At 48.8% G+C, this 21,324-nt stretch overlaps 1 long non-coding RNA gene across 1 annotated transcript in view; it reads left to right on the top strand.

Annotated features, from left to right (window-relative positions):
- LOC111542202 overlaps window positions 1-21,117 on the top strand; it is a 29,012-nt gene extending 7,895 nt beyond the window's left edge. Inside the window, exon 3 of the long non-coding RNA XR_002731482.1 lies at window positions 19,104-21,117. This is a non-coding gene — a long non-coding RNA (uncharacterized LOC111542202). The remainder of the gene's footprint in view (window positions 1-19,103) is intronic.
- Window positions 21,118-21,324: the final 207 nt, after the last annotated feature.

Raw genomic sequence — 21,324 nt, 5'->3', positions numbered from 1 at the left:
ACAGGGAGACACCCAGAGAGAGACACAGAGACAGTGAGAGACACAGAAAGAGACATCGACAGTGAGAGAGAGACTGAGAGATCCAGAGACCCAGTGAGACAGACACAGAGAGACATCCAGAGAGAGACACAGAGAGATATAGAGACACTCCCAGGGAGACATAGAGACAGTCAGAGACTCAGAGAGACAGAGACAGGGAGACACCCAGAGAGAGATGCAGAGACAGTGAGAGACACAAAGAAAGACACAGAAAGTGAGAGACACAAAGAAACAGAGACTGAGAGACCTAGAGAGACAGTGAGAGACCCAGCAAGACAGAGACAGGAAGACGCCGGAGAGAGACACAGAGACAGTGAGAGATACAGAGAGATCTAGAGACACTCCCCGGGAGACAGAGAGACAGTGAGAAACCAGAGAGACAGTGAGAAACAGCGGGTCATGTTTTTCCGTGTCTGGCTGTGTCTAGGTCAAGACCAGGTCCACACTTCTTAAAATCCAATGAGAAATGAAAATGTTAAAAAAGTAGTAAGAATTTCCTGTGTGTGGCTGCACAGGTGGCACGCCCTGGGCCCTGGCAGCCTCTCTCTCTTACTATGTGCTGGGGTGGGGCTGCAGAGGTACCAGGCATAGGGGTTAGGCTGGTGGAAGGCCCATAAGAACCCACTCACTGCTCTTCCAGGCTCCATTCCCTGGGCACATAGGCAGAAAATAAAGAGGGAAAGGGGGAAATCTGGCATCTGCTAAGGATTTGACCCCACTCAGCTGCGGGGACGGGCAGAAAGAAAATAGCCACAGAAGAGGCCTAGATCCAAGCAGAGGCGCTCATGGCTGCAAAACATGCATCACACGCAGTGCTTTATCCAGGACTTCCCTGCCCCAGGCACCAGTGCTGGCCAGTGCTGGCCAGTGTTAACTCACGTCATCCTCACTTCCATCCTATATAGGTCGTACCCTTTTGATCACCATTTTACAGATGGGAAAACTGAGGTTCCGGGCAGATAGGGAGTGATCCTAGGGTCACTCAACCAGGGAGGGGCAGACCCAGGCTGTCTCCTCCTCATCACACAGTAGAAATCACCAGAGTTGCTCAGACCCAGTTGGGGACCATCTTTGCCCTTTACAAGTTCCTGACCCTCCCTGAGCCTCAGTTTCCTCATCTGTGAAATAGGGGAATAAGATTTTGGGGGGCATTTTGTATCACGTTTTGTGATTGCTCCATCCCAGGCCCTCCACCCCACACTGCTGCTCCTGACCACTGCTGTTGGTCCCTGAACTGGCTGATGTGACTCAGGGTGTCAGGGACAAAGCCGAATGCACTTCCCCATCTTCTGAGTGCTCAAGGGGGCAGGGCTTTCTCTGCCCCTCCCTGCAGGAAGCAGTGTGGTGAATGGAAAAGGTGCACTGTAGAACCACAGACAATCCCACCTCTGCCATTTACTGGTTCTGCAAACTTAGGCTGCCTCACATCACCACTCAGTTTCTCCAGCTGCAAAATGGGGATAATGATAGACCCTCCTCCTAGTTGTTCTGAGGCTTCAATGACATACTTCTTGTAATGGCTTAGCAGGGCGTGGCATGCAGTGAGCATCATTGCCAGCCCTGTAAGAGCCTGCAGGGGCTGCACAAATGCTGCCAGCCTGTGCCTCCAAGGTGCCATCTCTGAGGGGCAGTGGGGCTCCATCAGTTCCAGCCCTGAGACCCAGCCAGTCTCCTGAGTGGCCTGGCAGAGGGAGGCTTCAGCTCCAGTGCCACCTCTGGCCCTCCTGTGACCTTGGACCTGGAACATACCACTGCCCCTCCTGGGGCCTCAGCTTACCCATCTGTGGAATGAGGGGATTATTGGGTTTAGAAAAATCTCTCTGGGCTATTACAGGGCTAATGCATCTCCGCAGCAGACAGGGTGAAGAATTTAACCTAAATGTGAAAGTATCATTGAAATGTGCCCATTTATGCACAGGAAGGACTGTGTGACAACCAGGGCAAGTGCCCAGCTCCTGAGAGCTGTCTGTTAGGTGCCAACAGCCAGGCTGGGAAAGACATCTCCTATGTCACACACATGCATGCACACACGTGGCCATAGGCACATGCACACAAAAACATACATGCATGTACACACACATGCCCACATGGGTATGGACACACACGAGCACACACACATGCATGTATACAATGCACATAGGGCGTGGGCACACTCATGCATGCATATGAATGCATGCATGGGCACTGGCCTGCACACACACATACATGCATACACATGCATGGACGCACATGCATACATGGGCATGAGCGCACATTCACATGAGCACATATACACACATGCATGCTCTTGCATGCATATACTCAGGCACATGCACACACACGGACATGCACACACACACGTGCACACACACGGACATGCACACACACACGTGCACACATGCACAAGGGCATGCACCCCATCACATCTTTTGCCCCATGCTCTGCTTCTCCATTCGGATCCTGTTAGGAGCCTGCTGCCTGATTTCTCCCACCACTACCTCCTCCCCAAAAAGAAAAAAAATCCGAAAAGCCAGATTAGAACTTCACACACGCATCACTGGAAAAAATCTATGTCTCATTTTCATATCTAGCAAAATAAAATGACAGAAGAGCACTCCAGCAAACCCCTAGAGGGGGGAGCGTGTCTGCCGAAGATGAGGGGTGGTGGCGGGGAAGACACCTTTCCCAAAGGGAGGAGGCCCAGGGCCAGAGGCACGGGAGGGGGCGTTGGGCCTGGCCAGAGGCTAGAGGATGAAATCGATCAGGCCGTTTTGTCCTGGGGCTGGAGGAAGGCTGGGGGTCCTGGGAAGAGTCTAGGGGGTTGAATGGAGGTTAGAGAGGCAGCGAGAGGGGGAAAGAGGAGAAATAAAATCCTGGGGATGGTGGTGTGAGTGAGGGAGCGGGAGAGAGAGAGAGAGAGAGAGACACCAGGTTATCAGAGAAGTGTGAAGACAATAATACAATCTGACATTTCTGAAACAAGACCCCCCGGTTGCCATGGCAACGTCTCATGTGGGAGCAGCTCCCAGGAGACGGCTCCGAGATGTACTATAAATGATGTTTGATTAGAATTTAAATCATTTAGGCAGAGAGAAGATAGGCCTTTTGTCAGCAAGGGGACCTGGGGGTGGGGAGGGAGGGGGGCCGGGGTTGTGGCGGGGGGGGGGGTGCTGCTGGAGCCAGCCTGGGCGTGGGGAGCGGGATCGGAGGTCAGCCAGGGGGTTGATTACTTTTGCCCTCAGCTTCTTTCCCGTTTACAGTAACCTTTCCATGGTGGCCGGAGGGACTCAGAGGGCAGGAGAGGAGAGGCCTGGAGGGGGACGGGGTGTGGGAGGGGAGTAAGGGAGAGCAGCAGAGATGAAGGGAGAGATGCAGAGAGATAGAGAGGAACGGACAGAGCAGAGAGACAGAAGCCGGGGAGAGAAGCAGGAAGAGAGAGAAGGAGAGGGAAAGGAGAGGAAGAGAGACAGACACAGATGGGCAGAAACGATGAGAGAGACAGAAAGAAGAGAGACCAGGAAATGGACTGAGAGACACAGATAGATGGTACAGAGACAGAGAGAGACTGAGAGACACAAAGGCAGAGACCTGGAGTGAAAACGAGGACTGTTGTATCCACACACTCGGAATCATTTTCCAGCCTTTGAAAAATGCATCAGGAATGTGGGTGCCCATGTTGAGTCCTGAACTTAGAAAAAGCTCTGCCTCCACCTCCCACTTTGGCCCCCATCTACGGGGAGATTCCCTGGCCCTGGAATTCCTGACGAGGGGTTAGTGACCCTGGAAAAGAGGCACCATGGGCTTCTGGTCCTAAGAAAAATGGGCCAATTTTACTGAGCTGCCCTGTAAAATCTTAGACAAACCACCTCACTGCTCTGAGCCTCAATTTCCCCATCTGTAACGTAAGAAGTGTTATAGATGGAGAGTCAGATCAGCCTATGGGCAATGAGCCCCCTGTTTCCCATTCAGTTTTTATTGTTAGTTGCAGTAGTTGCCAGCATTTAAAAGTTGGGAAAGTTTGCAAAAAATGTTTAATTTCTGGGTTCTTAAAAAAATAGGAAAATGTATGCATACTGGGCCTATATTTCCACATGGCAGCCATGTGCTGGAAAGGAGTAGTAGTCCCTACTTTTAAGCAGAGTATGAGGTCTCCAGTTTACCAGAGTTTCCACCATTCCCTGTTGTCTTACACCCAGCTATTTGTCACACCTTCATGGTGACTGCCTGCCCTCTGTAGGAATTTGTGGTTTTTTTGTTTGTTTTTTGGAGACAGAGTCTCACTCAGTCACACTGGCTGGAGTATGGTGGTGTGATCACAGCCCACTGCAGCCTCGACCTCCCTTCTGGGCTTCAGTGATCTTCCCACCTCAGCCTCCTGAATAGCTGGAACTATAGGTATATACAGTCACACCCGACTAATTTTTGTATTTTTTGTAGAGATGGGTTTCATCATGTTGCCCAACCCAGTCTCCAACTCCTGGGCTTAAGCGATCCTCCTGCCTCAGCCTCCCAGAGTGCTGGTGAACTTTCAAACTCTGCAAATAAACTCCAGGATCCTTATGGCTCTAGCAATCTATTAACACATGGATTGTAGACCTCATACCTCAGTCACCGTGGTTTTGGGCACCTAGGATAATAGAGTTCACGGGGGTGATCACAGAGTTAGAGCAAACTATACGGCCATCCTCATACGCACAGTCGGTGCTCAGTAAATGTTTAATTAATACAGGAAGATGAGCCAAAATGATTAGGGAGACTGAAATGAGAACCATTATGGGAAATAAGGTAGCTTTTTGAGAAAATGAACTTGTACCACTGGGCACTGAGGATAAAAGTGACCTGCTTGGGAGAATCCCAGGAAGCAGATGGGAGGGAATTTGTAAGGAGGGAAAGAGCTGCTTTCAAAGAGGCCATCTTGAAGTCCTCTATCTTGGCACCTTCCTCATACCCACCAGGGCACTTGTCACAATCTGGAAGTTTTTGTTTGTGTATTGGCCTGTGTGTGGCCTCTCCTCCCTGAGGAGACTGTGAACTCCACGAGGATAGAAACTACATCTGGCACAGCCAGTGCTGTAGCCCCAGCACCCAGCACATAGTGGCTGCTTAGGAAACTCTGGATGAATAAATGAGGGAATGAGTCCCCTTTTCTCACGTATTTCTTCTCCCATTTTTGCTATGAGTGTTTGAAAGCTGAGTCCCGTCCTCATACTTTATTTATTTGTGATGATGATGATGATGATGATGATGATGATGATGATGAAGACAAGGTCTTGCTTTGTTGCCCAGGCTGCAGTGTAGTGGCCTGATTACGGCTCACTGCAGCCTCCACCTCCCAGGCTGAAGTGATCCTCCCACTTCAGCCTCCTGAGTAGCTGGGACTACAGACGTGCACCACCATGCCTGGCTAATTTTTTATTTTTATTTTTGTAGAGGTGGGGTCTCATCATGTTGCCCAGGCTGGTCTCAAACTCCTGAGCTCAAGGGATCCTCCTGCCTCCGCCTCCCAAAGTGCTGGGATTACAGATGTGAGCTACTGTGCTCGGTCCCTCATGCTGTGTTATTAAATGCAAGCAGTTTGCTTTTATGTTTCGTTCCTTTAAGGGAGCACTTCCCTTACTAGGGGTGCCAATAATGTGACCCTGGGCTAGTGAGAGGCACTTAATGTCTCTGAACTTCAATTTCCTCACCTTCAAAGTAGGGCTAATACCTTCATTCTGAGACTGTTCTAAAATGTAGGCGACAGGTCTGTAACAGTGTCTGGCATGAAACAGGTGCTCAATAAGTAGAAGCAATTTTAATGGTTGTAGACACTAGTAATCTACTAGCATGTGGTAGTCATATAAGTAATAAGAAGACCCAAGGGAAGAGGCAAATCTTGGGGTGATGCGGAAATAGGGAAGAATTTGGAATTCCTTTAGCAACATTCCTCTTAGGCAGAGCTGTGATCCCAAGAGAATTTTCCTTTCTCAATTTTAGGATTTTGAAGCTTTGCTATTGAGGAGGTTGGTGGATTCATCCTCCACCTTTACTATCTTACAGTTCTGGAGGTCAAAAGCCTGACATGGGACTCGCTGTGATAAAAATCAAGAACTGCACCCTTAGAGGCTTAGGGGAGAATCGTTTCCTTGCCTTTTCCAGCTTCTAGAAGCTGCCCTTAATCCTTGGCTCATGGCCCCTTCCTTCATCTTCAACCAATAATGGCCATGGAACCTCTTGACCCTTCCAACTCCAATCATATCGGTAATACCTGCCTGGAGCACTGTGTGGAGAATGATGTTGCAGCCATGTCTGGACTTATGGAGCAAGAATGCTGTAATTGATGTCTGCCATGGACAGGGATGGAGTTACTCAGTTGCACAGTGCTTGGCACACAGGAACTGCTTGTGGCAGCTGCCTCTAGTTACCTGTGTCATGGTGTCCCCTTGGCCCAACTCTAATTTAAAGTTGCAGCTGCTATGGGCCATTCTGTGCAAGGAGACTGAAATTCGCCATGGTGACAGCACATAGTCTCCGGCATGAGCTGTGTGTCTTTCCTGTTTCAGTCTTAGGCCCTGTTGGATGCGATGGGTGTCCACTCAGCCATACACAATGCAGCCTGGACATCGAGGGTTATGACTTGTATTACTTTTCTACAGTGACTATATCAAATTGCCACACACTGGGTGGCTTGAAAAAATACCCCCTCACTATCTTACAGTTCCAGAGGTCAAAAGCCTGACATGGGACTCGCTGTGCTAAAAATCAAGAACTGCACCCTTAGAAACTTAGGGAAGAATTGTTTCCTTGCCTTTTCCAGCTTCTAGAAGCTGCCCTTAATCCTTGGCTCATGGCCCCTTCCTTCATCTTCAAAGCCAGCAATGTTTTGAGCTGAGTCTTTCTCCCATTGCCATCTCTAATTGTCCCTGTCTCATCCCCTCCTTTCCACTTATCAGAGCTTTCGTGGTTACACGGGGCCCACCAGATAGTCCAGCATGGTCTTCCTGTTTTGAGGTCAGCTGGTTAGCAACCTTCACTTCATCTGCACCCTTAATTCCCTTTGCCATGTAACCGAATATTTCACAGGCTCTGGAGATTAGGAAATGGATAGCTTTAGGGGTCATCATTCTGCCTACCACATCGCTCCTGGGGTCAACCCCTTGCGACAGTGAGGGACAGTGGATGCTGTTGCAGTCTTCTGGTCTTCAGTAGACAATTCTGGAAAGCATTCTCTACACCCCTCAACAGGTTCCAGAGAAAGCAAGTCTTTGTTGTCTGTAGTGGCACTTTTACATTGACGTTCCTCCTTCCCTGACTTACTCTCCCTCATCCCTCACTCCTGCTTCCAGAGATCACTGGTCAAATAAGTTATCTGCGCCCAAGTCCTTGTCTCAAGCTCCTTCAGGAGAATCCAAACTAAAACAGTTCTGGCCAGGTGCAGTGGCTCACGCCTGTAATCCCAACACTTTGGGAAGCCGAGGTGGGCGGATCACTTGAGGTTAGGAGTTCAAGACCAACCTGGCCAATATGGCAAAACCCCATCTCTACTAAAAAGACAAAAAAGCTGGGCATGGTGGTGGGTGCCTGTAATCTCAGCTAAGGAGACTGAGGCAGGAGAATCACTTGAACCTTGGAGGCGGAGGTTGCAGTGAGCCGAGATCACACCACTGCAGTCCAGGCTGAGTGACAGAGTGAGACTCTGTCTCAAAAACATAAAATAAAATAAACGGTTCTCCGTAAATGTTGGCTATTACATTGGTCAAGCTAGATGTGATAGATATCTGGCACAAAGTAGCTTAAGCAAAAAGCAATTTATTTTCTCATTGACTGAAAAGTTCATGGTTATATCTAAGACTTCAGGCACAGCTGGATCCAGGTCCTCAAACAATGGCCTCAATAGTTTGTCTTTTTTGAAACCTCACTTGTACTTTCCTCTGTGTTGACTTCAGCCTCAGGCACCCTTTCCCCCATACATTGGCAATGATGGTCTCCAGTTGCTCAGCCAGTGACCACAACAAAATGGTAAAATGATTGTGACTTTTACCCGATAGTGCCAGGAAAGGCACAAACAGGCATCCTTGTTCCTCAGTTCTGATTGGCTCATCTTGGGGCACATGCCCGTGCCTGGACCAGTCACTATGGGAGAGGGGGTGTGGCACTGCCATAGGCCTTGGGTCACACGAGTTGGGGGTGGAGTCAGCTACGAGTTGGGGGTGGAGTCAGCTACATCAAGGCCACCTGGCCTGAGAGGGAGCCAAGCTACGGTTCCCCTAAAAACACTGGAGTGCTTCTCACATAACAAGGAATCAAGTACAAATCACAGACGTCCTCTACAAGTGAGATCATCATGTACTGTTAATTTTAGGTAAATCTCTCGCAAGGATGGGAGACAAGATGCCGCCCAGCAGGTGGAGGCCTGGAGCTGGGAGGACGGGAAGCCAGGCGTTGTGCCAGTCATCAGTGCCAACCGGTCCTGGCTGCAGGGAATTCTTGGGATCAGAAATCCACAGTCTGAGAACTTGTCTATAATTTTGCAATTTCTATTTTCTTTGCTACAAAGCAGAGAGAAAACCAAAAGAAAATAAAGTTCCTCTCAAAAATGCCAGGCTGTTTGCGCCGGATAAAATGGCGTATGAAGAGTGAAAGAGCCTTTTGTTGAGGCTTGGGGAGAAAGAAAAAGGGGCTGAGAGCAAGGGAAAATGTACGGAAAGTCCCCCCCCCCCCCACCTGGGGAAGAGGCAAAACAGAGATGAGAGGGAGAAGAGGGTTCCTCTTGCATGAGCTGAGCCCAGGGAAGGTTTGAGTGTCATTGATCATCAGGGATCATACAGACCTGGATGAGACACTCTCCTGCCACTTTCTAGTGGTGTGGGCTTGGGTATGTTTTAGAAACTCTCTGAGCCTCAGTTTTCCCATCTGTAAAATGGGGGTGGTAATAGTACTTCCTCATATGCCTTAGGTGAAGATTGAATGAAATAACATATACAAAGCCATTAGCGTAACATGCTTGGCATGTGATAAGGGTTCAAGAATTAATAGTAACTGTTATTAGGATTGCCGTTTTTACTCTGATTCCTTATACCTGTCAATAGTCAGGGTCTTCTGTCTCAAGGAAAATGGGTTCCCAACTTGCTTTTAATCAGAAGGTGGGAAGTGCAGCGGGCACAGAGACCTAGTATTCTGTGTTCGTCCCCTGTTACTGCTGTCAAAAATTACCACGAACCTGGTGGCTTATAATAATAAACATTTATTCTCTTACAGTTCTGAAGGTCAGAAGTCCTGAGACTGGGCATAGTGGTGCATGCCCGTAGTCCCAGCTACTTGGGAGGCTGAGGCAGGAGAATCGCTTGAGTCCAGGAGTTCAGGGCTAGCCTCGGCAATATAGCCAAGGGTCAGACCCACACCAAAAGACTCACCCAGCCAACTCACAGAGTCACAAACAAAATCAATCATTGTTCTGAGTTTTGATAGGGTTTTTTTTTAAAGACCCTATCTCTTAAAAAACAAAAAAAGTCCTAAAATCAAGGCATTGGTAGGGCTACATTCCTCCTGGAGGCTCTAGGGGAGCATCTGTTTCTTTGCCTTTTCCAGCTTGTAGAGGCCACCTGCATTCCTTGGCCTGTAGCTCCTTCTTCCTTCTTCAAGGTCAGCTGTGTAGCATCTTCTAGTCTCTCTCTCTATGCGTCCATCATCACTTCTCCTTCTCTGACTCTACCTCCCTCTTATAAAGATCCTTGTGGCAACATTGGACTCACCCAGATAACCCAGGACCATTTCCCCAGCTCAAGATCTTTAACTGAATCACACCCACAAAATCTTTTTTGCCATGGAAGGTCACATAGTCAAAGGTTCTGGAGATTAGGATGTGGACATTTGGCGGCGGGGGGTGGGGGGGGCGCATTATTTAGTGTGGCACCTATGCTAAGCCTAGACAACAGGAAGGCACCTAGGCTGAGTTGGCTTTGGGTCAGTTGGTGTTTATGACGCAGCAACCCGCCCCCAAATTTAGGACTCAGAATAACGATTGATTTTGTCTGTGACTCTGTGAGTTGGCTGGGTGACAGTGTTGGTGTGGGCTGGCTCTGCTGGTCTTGGCCAGTCTTGCTCATGTGTCTGCAGGCAGCTGGTAGGTTGAACATTGGCTGAATGATCTAGGCCTCACTCCCATGCCTGGCGGTTGGCTGGCTGTCTGCAGGGATAGGGGTCTCTCATCATCCAACAGGCTGGCGCAGGATTCCTTGCTTGTAGGCATCAGGTTCCAAGAGCAGAAGCTACAAGGCCACTTAAGGCTGAGGCTTGAAATGGGCACAACATTACTTCCCCTGCATTCTGGAGACAAAGCAAGACACACAGCCAGGTCAGGTTCAAGGACTGGGGAAACAGACTCTACCTCCTAATAGGAAGAGCTCCTAGATATCATGGCCATTTCTGCAGTCCACCACAGGGCCAGTGCCAGGCGCTATGCTAAGTGCTTTCATTACACTATCTCATTCCATCCTCATAATAACCCTTTGAGATAATAAGCACCATTTAGAGGTCCCCAACTTATAGACGGAAACACTAAAGCTCACAGAGGTGCAGCCATTTGCCTGAGGTCGAACAGCTAGTGAGTGGCAGAGTGGGGAGTTAGCCCTTATGTCATGAGCTACAATAGACCCTTCTAGCAAAAGACATGCATTTGGAGATGGCTGACCAGCATTAGAGAGGCTGGCTAGAGGGGAAACATGAGTCTCACTTGATACTGTTGCCCAAGCACTGAACTCACCAGCTCTGCTGCTAACCCCCACGTGGCTTCCCAGGCCCCATCTCCTGGGAGGCTGAGGGGATTCTCAGCAGGGCATCATTTTTGAGGAGCTGGGAGCCCTTCCCTCACCCATCCAGGAATGTGGGAAATGGGCCTATCACTTATTGTTCTTTTTCTACCTATGCAGGAAAGGGAGGAAGGACAGCTGGCTGGGGTGGAGGTGCCTGTCACTTTCCCCGTGAGTCTGACCTTTTTGTCCCATCTCCTCTACCCCCACGTGGATTCAAGCCCCCACTGCTTCTAACCTGGATGACACCAGAGCCTCCTCCCTGGTCTCCCTGCTTCCATCCTGGCCTTACTGCCCCCCACATCCATTTCCCACTTGGTGGCCAGGATGAGCCTCTGACAACCTAAGTCAGATCCTATAACTCCTTCCACGGCTCCCATCTCACTCAGGCTAAAACCAAGCACCTACCAGATCTTGCCTGTGACCTCTCTGATCTCCCCTGATCCCTACCACCCTGGCCTGGGCGCCCCAGGTACCCGCCCACTCAAGGGACTCCAACCTGCCTGGAACATTCTCTAGATAGCCATACGGCTCACTCCTTTAGTTCATGCCAGTGGCTTCTCAAATGTCCCTTTGCCCCAGCCAGGCACGGTGGCTCACACCTTTAATCCCAGCACTTTGGGAGGCTGAGATGGAAAGATTACCTTGAGGCCAGGAGTTCAAGACCATCCTGGGCAACATAGCAAGACCCCCATCTCTACAAATGTCCCTTTGCAGGGAGGTGGGGTTTTTCCCTCCCCTTCCCCCTTCTCCTCCCCTCCCCTCCTCTCCCCTCTCCTCCCCTCCTCTCCTTTTTTTTGCTTCTAAAATAGTTACCCTTATCTTTCTTGTCTGGCCTTTTATTCTGTTTTGCTCTTCCTCCATAGTATGTCCTCTTAGACATGATTCTGTGTGTCAATGTATTTATTTACCATCTGCCGCCTCCAACAGACTGTCACTTCCACCAGGGCAGGATTTCTTTTTCTACCTATTCTCTGCTGTGTTCCCAGTGCTAAGGCAGTGCCTGGTGTTGACACATAGTAGTTGCTCAGTAAATACACTTTGTGCTGATAAATGAATGAACAAACGAGTGAATGAATGGCAGTAACCCCCAGACTCCTTGCTCTCTGGGGGCACTGGGCACAGGAGGAGCCTTATGGGGGCTAAGAGCCGAGAGGACCCTCATGGTGTAGGTAGTTCTTACCTGGATTCCCCATGGGTTGAGGCACCAACAGGAGAGAGGGTGGCCAGCCCCCTGAAGTCACTGGGTGCCCTCAGCATTTCTCCTTACAGCATCCCCTCCCCCACCTCCTTGGACATGCATTCTTCCATTGCTGCCCACTGCTCATTAAGCAGGATCTGCTCTGTCTCCTGAATCTTCTCTGAAAGAGGCTTCTCCCAGCTTGTAGGAGAAATGCCTTGCAGGTGAAGATGGCGAGGAGGTTGGCCCTGAAGTAGCCCAGCCCCTTGAAGAGATAAGCGGGGAGGAGCGTCATTCAGGTGCTTCTCTAGGAAATGAACCAGGTCGGCTTCTCTCTGAGGGGCAGTGCTGACCACTCAGAGGCGGCAGTGCCTATGGAGAAAAGGGAGAAGGAGTCCTGAATCTGGGCCCTGCGATCACCTGTGCATTTGGCCTCGGGGGAGTTGCTTAAACTCTCTGTGCCTTGGTTTCCTCATTTGCAGAGTGGGCATCATGCTATCTACCTTACAGTATACAATGTACACTATGGCTTGAAGCTTCCAGTGCCTGTGGGGGCTGGGCAGGTGGGAAGACAGGTGAAAGGGGTTGAGGGATGGGCAGCATGTGAGCCCCGGCCCCTGTATGGGGGTGGCCACTATTCAGTCTTTGCCATGCAGGAAGAGGGTCTCAGAAAAGCCAAATGTGCCAATTTTGCTTAAACCAGATTTTGCTTAAAGGTGAAATTTTTTTATTTTTAAAAACGACAACGCATTCAGATTAAAAGCATTAAAAGGGATACAAGAAATATGTCTGTTAACAAGTTTGCAACCTGTGTTTCAGCCCAGCTATAGAGGGGAAACTGAGGCAAAGAGAATAGGAGCTGGTCACCCAGAAAGATAGAGGGAGAAGTGTTTGTCAACGCTTATAGAGGGAGGGCAAGGGACAGACAACCCCTGATCCACTTTTGTTTTGGGGGACCAGAGGGCTGTGGCTGCCTTTAGAACTGGTTCATACTGAAACACAGAGAACTCCTTCTCTCCTCCCCTCTCCCATGATGAGGGATGGTGTCTTAGACCATGTGGACTGCTGTAGCAAAAATACCATAGGCTGGTTGACTTATAAACAAGAGAAATTTATTGCTGTTAGTTCTGGAGGCTGGAAAGTCCAAGATCAAGATGGCAGCAGCTCAGGTGTCTGGTGAGGACTTGTTTTCTAGTTCGTGGATGGCACCTTCTAGCTGTGTCCTCACATGGTGGGAGGGGTAAGGGATTTTTCAGGGGTCTCTTTTATAAGGGGACTAATCTCATTCATGAGGGCTCCACCCTCATGACCTAACCACCCCCCAAAGGCCCACCTCCTAATACCATCACATTAAGGGCAAGGAATTTTGGGGGCACACAAACATTAGACCACAGCAGATGGCATGGATGGGATTGAGGAAGAGAAAGTGTCAGAGCCGACATAGAAGTTTCTGTTCTCTTTTTTGTCCCCCTACCCTACCTGGTGACTAAACAACATTTCTCCAATCTGGTTGGGGTGGGAATCTGTTGGATGGGGTAGATAGGAGTGAGGTCTTCCAGCCTGGCTTGACCTCCATTTTCCAGGATAATGTTCGTCTTAAAATAACCTGCTTCAATGAACATTCAACCAAAAGACAAAATGAAGGCATTGCTAGGTAGTGTGCAGCCACTCTGTCATAGTCTTTTTTTTTTTTTTTTAATGAACACAAATTCCTTGACTCTCTTCTTACTGAGAAGTGAGGTCTATGTCCCCCCACTTGAATTTGGTTGAGCTTGTGACTCACTTATAGCCAAGAATATGGAAGAAGTGATGCTGTGTGATCTCCTCATGCCTGTGAGCCTCGCTCTGAGAAGTTCAGCGCCCCTGAGCCCAGCGTGCTGAAGAAGCCAAGTGGAGAAGCCCCTGTTGTCAGGGAGCCAGCATCACCTGCCAGTCACCAGAAGTGAGCCAATCAGAAGTGAGCCATCTCAGACATCCAGCCCAGCTGAGCCTTCAACTGACTGCTGACCCAACCGACATGTGAACTGCAACTGCATGAGAGACCCTCAAGTGAGAACCGCCCAGCTGAGCCTTTCCCAAGTTCCTGGCCCACAAAACCCAGAACAAAATAAAACGAGTGTTTTAAGCCTTTAAGGAGCAGGGTAATTTGTTACACAGCAACAGTAACTGGGACACACTCCCAAACCTAACTAGGAGGAAATTTCCTCTTGATAAAAATGCTGATTTTTAAAATTCATCCTAGACCTTCATAAGTCAGAATCTTCTGTGGATAAGGTGTAAGAATCTGCATTTTTTTTTTTTTAAGACAAGCTCTCCCACCCCAGGTGATTCAGATGCACAGCCAGCTTTGGAAATTTAAGACCTTGGAAGAGAGTCACACTGCCTCTCTGAGTCTTAGCTTCCTTGTCTGTGAATTGGGGAGGAGTGAGGGTTGGTATGAGTATCAAAGAAGACACTGCAAGTAAAGTCTTTAATAAGGCTGGCCAGGCGTGGTGGCTCACGCCTGTAATCCCAGCACTTTGGGAGGCCAAGGCGGGCGGATCATGAGGTCAGGAGTTCAGCCTGGCCAATATGATGAAACACTGTCTCTACTAAAAATACAACAAAAACTAACCAGGCATGGTGGCAGGCACCTGTAGTCCAAGCTACTCAGGAGGCTGAGGCAGGAGAATCGCTTGAGCCCGGGAGGCAGAGGTTGCAGTGAGCTAAGATCACGCCACTGCTCTCCAGCCTGAGTGACAGAGCAAGACTCTGAAAACAAACAAAAAAACAAACAAAAACAAACAACAAAGAAACGGCTTCAATAAGGCCAAGGCATATGGAAAGGACTCAGGATTGGAATTGAAGAATTAACCGTGGGTATCAGTATCATTGATACCAATACTGTTGTTTTTTTGTAACTGCTTCACTATCATGGGTTGAATAGTGGCATCAAAAAGATATGTCCGGTTCCTAACCCCCGATGCCTGTGAATGTGATCTTATTTGGAAATAGAGTCTTTGCAGATGTAGTTAAAGATCTCAAGATGAGCTTGTCTTAGATTTAGGGTGGGTCTTACACCAATGACGAGTATCCTTTTAAGATATAGGAAAGGAGAAGAAGACCACGTGCAGACCCACAAGAAGATGGAGGCAGAGACTGGAGTGAAGGAGCCACAAGCCAAGGAATGGCTGGAGCCACCAGGAGCTGAAAGAGGCAACAGATGATCCTCCCCTGGCGACTTCAGAGGGAGCATGGCCCTGCCGACACCTTGATTTTGGATTTCTGGCCACATAGTTTGTAGCAGTTTATTACAGCTGCCCTTGGAAGCTAACGCACCACTGTTCAGCAGGCACCACACTCAGCACTGGAAACGGCAAAGTGAGGAAGGGGCCCAGTGTTTCCCTAGACGCAATGTCCTCAAAAGCAAGAGCTATCCTGTGACGATTCACAGAAGGGACATGGAGTCACAGTGATGAACACAGGTGTCTATGACTTCCACCGAACCTAGAGAAGCCTTCCTCAAGTGGGCACTTCTTCCATCACCCTCCAATGAGAACCAGGAACTTGAATGCTCAATTCTAACTCAACAGTGGATCACAGGCTCTTTGCCTTCTGATGCTGACCTGAGTGTAGCCATGGAGCTTCGAGAATCGAGACCAGAATGCTTTGAATTCATCCATTCACCAAATATTTCCAGAGGGCCCCTTCTGTAAAAGGAACCAGGCCAGGCACAAGGTCCCTGCCCACACCAAGCCCAGAGCCTGGAGGAGGCTGCGGACCAGTGCGCGGACAGACAGGGTGGGAAGGCAGCTGTTGGAGGCAGGGTGGTGCTGTGGTTAGGATTCTGGCTCTGAAGCCTGCCTGAGTTGGGATTCCAGCTTTATCACTCCCTGATTGTGTGGTCTTGGGCAAGCCACTTAACCCTTTTATGTCTCTGTTCCCTCATCTCTAAATGGGGGACAACAATCACACCACCTTCAGAGGTTGGTGCTTGTGAGGACTAAATGAGAAAAACCAGGCAAGTACCGAGCACAGTGCCTGGCACAGAGTAAGTGATGAATAAAGGCGTCAGGTGATGAAGAAGGCTGGGGGTGGGTAGGAGAGATTGTTCTGGCAGGGGGAACAGCAAGTGCAAAGGCCTGGAGGGAACACAAGGATGGCAGCTTTAGATACCAGATGGCTCCGGCAAGCCAGAGCCCAGAGGACAGAAGGTCCTAACCTAGTCTGGGTCACAGCCCAAACTGGGAAAGCCAAAATCAGGAAAATGCACCTAGTACTCACCAAATACCATCCCTGATTTCAGGCGAGTCACAGACCAGGTTACCAACCACAGCTCTGTTGACATTTTGGGCCAGATAATTATTTGGGGTAGCGACTGTCCTGTGCATTGTAGGATGTTAGCACCATCTTTGACCTCCACCCACTAAAGGCCACTAGCACCTCCTGCCCCAGTTGTTATGACCAGACTGTCTCCAGACATTGCCAAATGTCTCCTAGGGACACAATTACCCTTGGTTGAGAACCAAGGCCCTAAACCATCTCTCTCAGATCCTGCAGCCTGGGCCACCTGCCTCTTTCCCTCTCTCCTGAAATGTGGCTACCAGATATGGGATGGATGCTCATCTTGACTGTACTGGCCTGGAGGAGCCTGGGCGGAGGAAATGGAGCTGGAAAAGGAGTCATTTAGGAGCTTAAGACACTCAGAGAACTTACTAAAACACCAAATCTCAGGTCTTTCCAGGGGCATGGATTCAAGCAGTGCAGTAGCATGGAGATGCGCTGCCTTCCCTTCAAGAAAAGCCTCTTGTCCCGCTACAGGGGTGTGGTCTGTGGACAACTTCTAGCTCATCCGTGTTTGCGTCCTTCAAGGACCTGCTTTTTCCGGGCTGCCCTGGCCAGTGGCTGAGTGAGGCCCTGGGAGATGAGGGCATGATCTCCTTAGGATGGCACCTGGCCAGTCAGCATGGCAGTGGCACCAGGGCCATGGTCATTTCAGCCCAACTCAGGACTCCTCTAACCACCTTTGATCTACAGCTCCCTACTGGGCTGGCAGAAATGTGTCATATCTGCACATTTGTGGTCTGACCTGACCCCATGCCCCATCCTGCTTCCTCCCTTTGTTTCTTCCAGGTGTTAGAGCCCAGCAAACCCTCTGCACTTGCAACTAACATAGATGCTCAGGGTAGAGCCTAGAAATCTGAGTTTCAAAATTGTTCCCCAAGTAAGGCCATTGCTCAGTGAGGTCTGGGAGCCTCCAGGCTAAACAGACTCCCAGTTCTGTGCCAGCACTGACATTCTAGGGTTTTATGATTTGGGAGAAACTTGATTTGGCCTGGGGGTGTGTTTGCATGGGTGCAATAAACCATGCTGTCATGGGTTTTATGGTTTCCTTCTCTGGGCACTGCTGGCAGTGAATTTGAAAGGCTTCCCACCTGAAGAGGGAGAAGAAACCTGGGCTTGCATTGTTCTGATTCGAGCTCCTACCTAGAGGAAGGGATCTCTCTAGGTCTGATAACTTTCTTATTAGAAAGAGTCAGGAGCCGTCATTGTCCCCACTTTGCAGATGAGGGGAAAAGTATACCCTAAAGGAAGGAATAAGGACTTCAGAGTCTGCAGATAGTTTGTGGTGGACTTTAAGATAATCACTTACTCTCCCTGAGCCTCAGTTTCCTCATCTGCAAAATGAGGCAGTCAGTCATTCGTGAACTTTATTGAGTCCTTACTGTGTTGAACACAGTTATCAGGAATGGGGATTCAGCTCTGAATAAGACAAGTAAGATGGAACACACGTCATGGGGTTTGCATTCTAGAAGGGAGATGGGCAATAGATAGATGAACAAATAGTTTCAGATAGAGTGAGTGCTATGAAGATGGAGAAATGGAGTGATGAGGCAATGATGGGAACTGGGGTGAGGGTAGGCAGTAACTGGATGACAAGAGACAGCGACATTTAAATGAGACCTCAAGGATGAGAAGAAATTATCCACTGGAGGAGCTGGGGGAATGGTGTGCCAGGCAGAGGGAACAGCAAATGCAGAAACCTGAAATGGGGAGGGAACGAGCTTGGTGTGGGAAAGGAACCTCCCAGAGGTGCAGCGGGTGAGGGGACGAGGGTGGAAAGGTTCCCCGCTTCCATGAGAACTTCAGCTATTACTGTCTCTGAGAGGGGCAGCTCCTGGAGTTTACAGCAGAAGAAAGCCGTGGTGAAGCTCACTTAGAAAATGACTAAGGCTTACTTAGAAGAGAATTCACTTTGGCTCCCTTAGGAAAGGACTAAGGCTCACTTAGGAGCTTCCATTTTTAGGATAAAGGACTTGCCCAAGGCCACAAAGCCTGCCACCCCAGCTTCTTCTCCCAGTCATTCCCCTCTGGCACAGGAGAAGGCAAACCAGGCTGGGAAGTGCAGAGGCAGACCCCAATACAGCCGGTGTTCCTCCAAGCAGACCAAGTTGGGACAGAAGGGGCAACAAATCAGCCCCACAGAGCAAAGCACATGGAGCACTTTGAGGACCTGGATTGCTTCTGACCATGGGGTCACATGGCCAGCTCTAACTACCCCTCCCCATGGAGGGAGATCTGGGCTAATTGCCAGGGAGACTGGGATTATAAATTGTGTGGGGTTGGACAGAGGGAAAGTAGAGGCTGGCATGTAGCTTTAAACGGGTTTCTCCAACTCTGAGGTCTCCCTTTTGTTCCTTAAGCTTTTGTAACCCACAGCTTTACAGTCCCCAGAGAACTGTGCCTGAACTCACTGGTGAATTGGAATTTTCTTCTTTCGTTATTTTATTTACTAATTTTCCAGTTTTATTGAGGTATAATTGGAAAGTTAAAATGGCATATGTTCAAGATGTCCAATGTGATGATTTGATATGTGAATACACTGCAAAATGATTACCACAATCAAGTTAATTTTTTTAGTGGCCACTCTGGGCAAGGGAGGTACAGTTCCTGGTTTTGAGGCTGTTGTTTTGTTTTGTTTTTGTTCCTGGGAAGCTGCAGCCTCCATGATTGGACACCCGCATTTCTTGGGAAGCTTTTTGAACGCTGTGACTTCTAGTCTCATCACTACCCCTCCACTTCAGGCTCTCATGGGTTCAGTCCTAGATGCTGTAACAACTTCTTCCCTCTCTTCCCAGGTGCTAGCCAGGATCACTTCCTCCCAAGTCATCCCAGACGGAGGGCAGGAGGGAGAATGAAATGAAAGAGAGAGGGAGAGAAAGGAAGGAAGAGAAGGAGGCAGAATGGAAGGATGTATGGATTTGGATGTATGGGTTCCATTCTTTCTACCCTGGCAAATGCTTACTCATCCTTCAGTGTCCATCCAAAATGGCACCTCTTCCTGGGCACCATCTCCAGAGTCTCTTTCAAGCAGGTAGCTACATCCCACAAAACAACCACCCATCTGACCATGCAAGTGTGCGGGGGAATGAAGACCAGCCCGGGAATCTGAGATGAATGTCTTGCTTCTTGCTCTGCCACTAACTCACAGAGTACCCCAAGCAAGTCCCTTCACCTCCTAGGTCTCAGTTTCTCCATTTATACCACTAAGGCAGTGGACTTGATGGCCTCAAGTCTCAACATTTTTATACCCTGAAAAGAAACTCTTGGTGCTGAGTGGTCTTCTTCTGCCCTGGCGTCTCACCTTTCAAACACTTGTCTCTTCTCACCACACCCACCACTTAGTATGTACTCTTGGAGAACACCCAGGACTCAGGGTCTCTGCACACATCATGAGTCCAACTCAGCATTTGCGGTGGAATCAGAGGAAAGGAAGGAGAGTGGAGGGAATAGTCAGTATTTTGGCAAGCTCATCATACCTTCCCCCTTTATCTAGAAACTTCAACCCAATTTCCCTTTGAAGGCACTACCTCCTTCCCCCAGTCATGAATGAGTACAGGTCTCAAGCCTGGACAACCAAATGCACAGTGATTGGTTCAACTCTGGACCTGTGGCTCAAGCCAGACCAAGGGAGAGACATGCAGGGCTTTGCCTGGAACTATTCTGAAAGGGGCACTCTCTTTCTGCTGGGCTACTGATAATGTGTGCATCCATGATAGGAGAGCCTGCCTGATAATGAAGCTAATAAGAGAAGAGCAGAGCCAAGAGTTGCTGGGAGAGCAGATGCCTGAAAATATCATTTGCACCTGAAGCCACTACTATCTCCTGGACTTTGCGGTTACTTGAGTCCATAAATACCCTTGGGCATTAAGCCAGATTGCATCTTAAGGCATATAGAAATAAGAGAAATGAAAAAAGAAATGAGAAAAGAAACTGAAAAGAGAGACAGCAGAGAACTGATTTTCTACTGAAGCCTCCAGAAGGAATCAACTCTGCCAACACCTTGATTTTGGACTTGTGGCCTTCAGAACTGTGAAATGATAGACGTCTGTTATTTTAAGGCACCTAGTGTGTAACATTTCGTCATGACAGCCCTAGGAAATGAATGCACGGAGGAAAATCCTACAGCACAGAGGCATGGAGGTGCCAGGATGCCCCCTCTGCCTGAAGAGTAGATGGAGATGAGGCTGGAATTGTCCATACCAGCTGCCCAGACCCATGTGCCTTTGTTTTATGTAGTTACAGCACCTATGATACATATTTGCTATCACGTATGTCACTATGAACCTCCTCTGGAGGACGGAAAAGTCAAATACCTTAATTATTCCCACACAAGCTTGCGTGAACAGATAATCATCACTACGAGTATATTGTGTGCCTGCTAAGCACCAGGGCTGAGATAAGGAAGCATTTGCTGTGGTGAATGTCCCCTCCAAAGCTCATGCTAAAATTTAATTGCCATTGCAACAGTGTTGCAAGGTGAGAACTTTAAGAGATGATCAGGTCATGAGAACTCTGCCCTCGTGAATCGATTAATACTGTTATCACAGTAGTGGACCCCCCTTTTCTCTTGGTCTCTGTCTCTCATGTTAGCTTGTGCTTCTGCCTTTCATCATGGAATAACACAGCAAGAAGCCCCTCACCAGAGGCACCTTGATATTGGACTTCTCAGCCTCCAGAACTGTGAGAAATACATGTCTTTTCCTTATAAATTACCCAGTATATGGTATTCTGTTATAGCGGTGGAAAATGGACTAAGACAGCATTTTGCATACATCATCTGTCTTATTAAAAATAATGTTTTTACCCAGGAACATAGATTCAAGTTGCCCTGAATATACATTATCTCCCTACATTATCTCTTTGAATCCTCACCTATTAGGTAGATATTGATATTATCCCCATTTTGCAGGTAAAACCTCAAACTCCCAAAGAACTCCTGCATTGAGGAAAGTAAAACCAATAGCTACCATGTTCAGTGGTCCCCTTTACCCATGGTACAGTACAGTATGCTAAGAT

Source organism: Piliocolobus tephrosceles, chromosome 10, assembly GCF_002776525.5.
Source record: "Piliocolobus tephrosceles isolate RC106 chromosome 10, ASM277652v3, whole genome shotgun sequence".
In the NCBI taxonomy this organism is placed as follows: domain Eukaryota; kingdom Metazoa; phylum Chordata; class Mammalia; order Primates; family Cercopithecidae; genus Piliocolobus; species Piliocolobus tephrosceles.
This window is presented reverse-complemented; position numbering and strand designations above follow the sequence as displayed.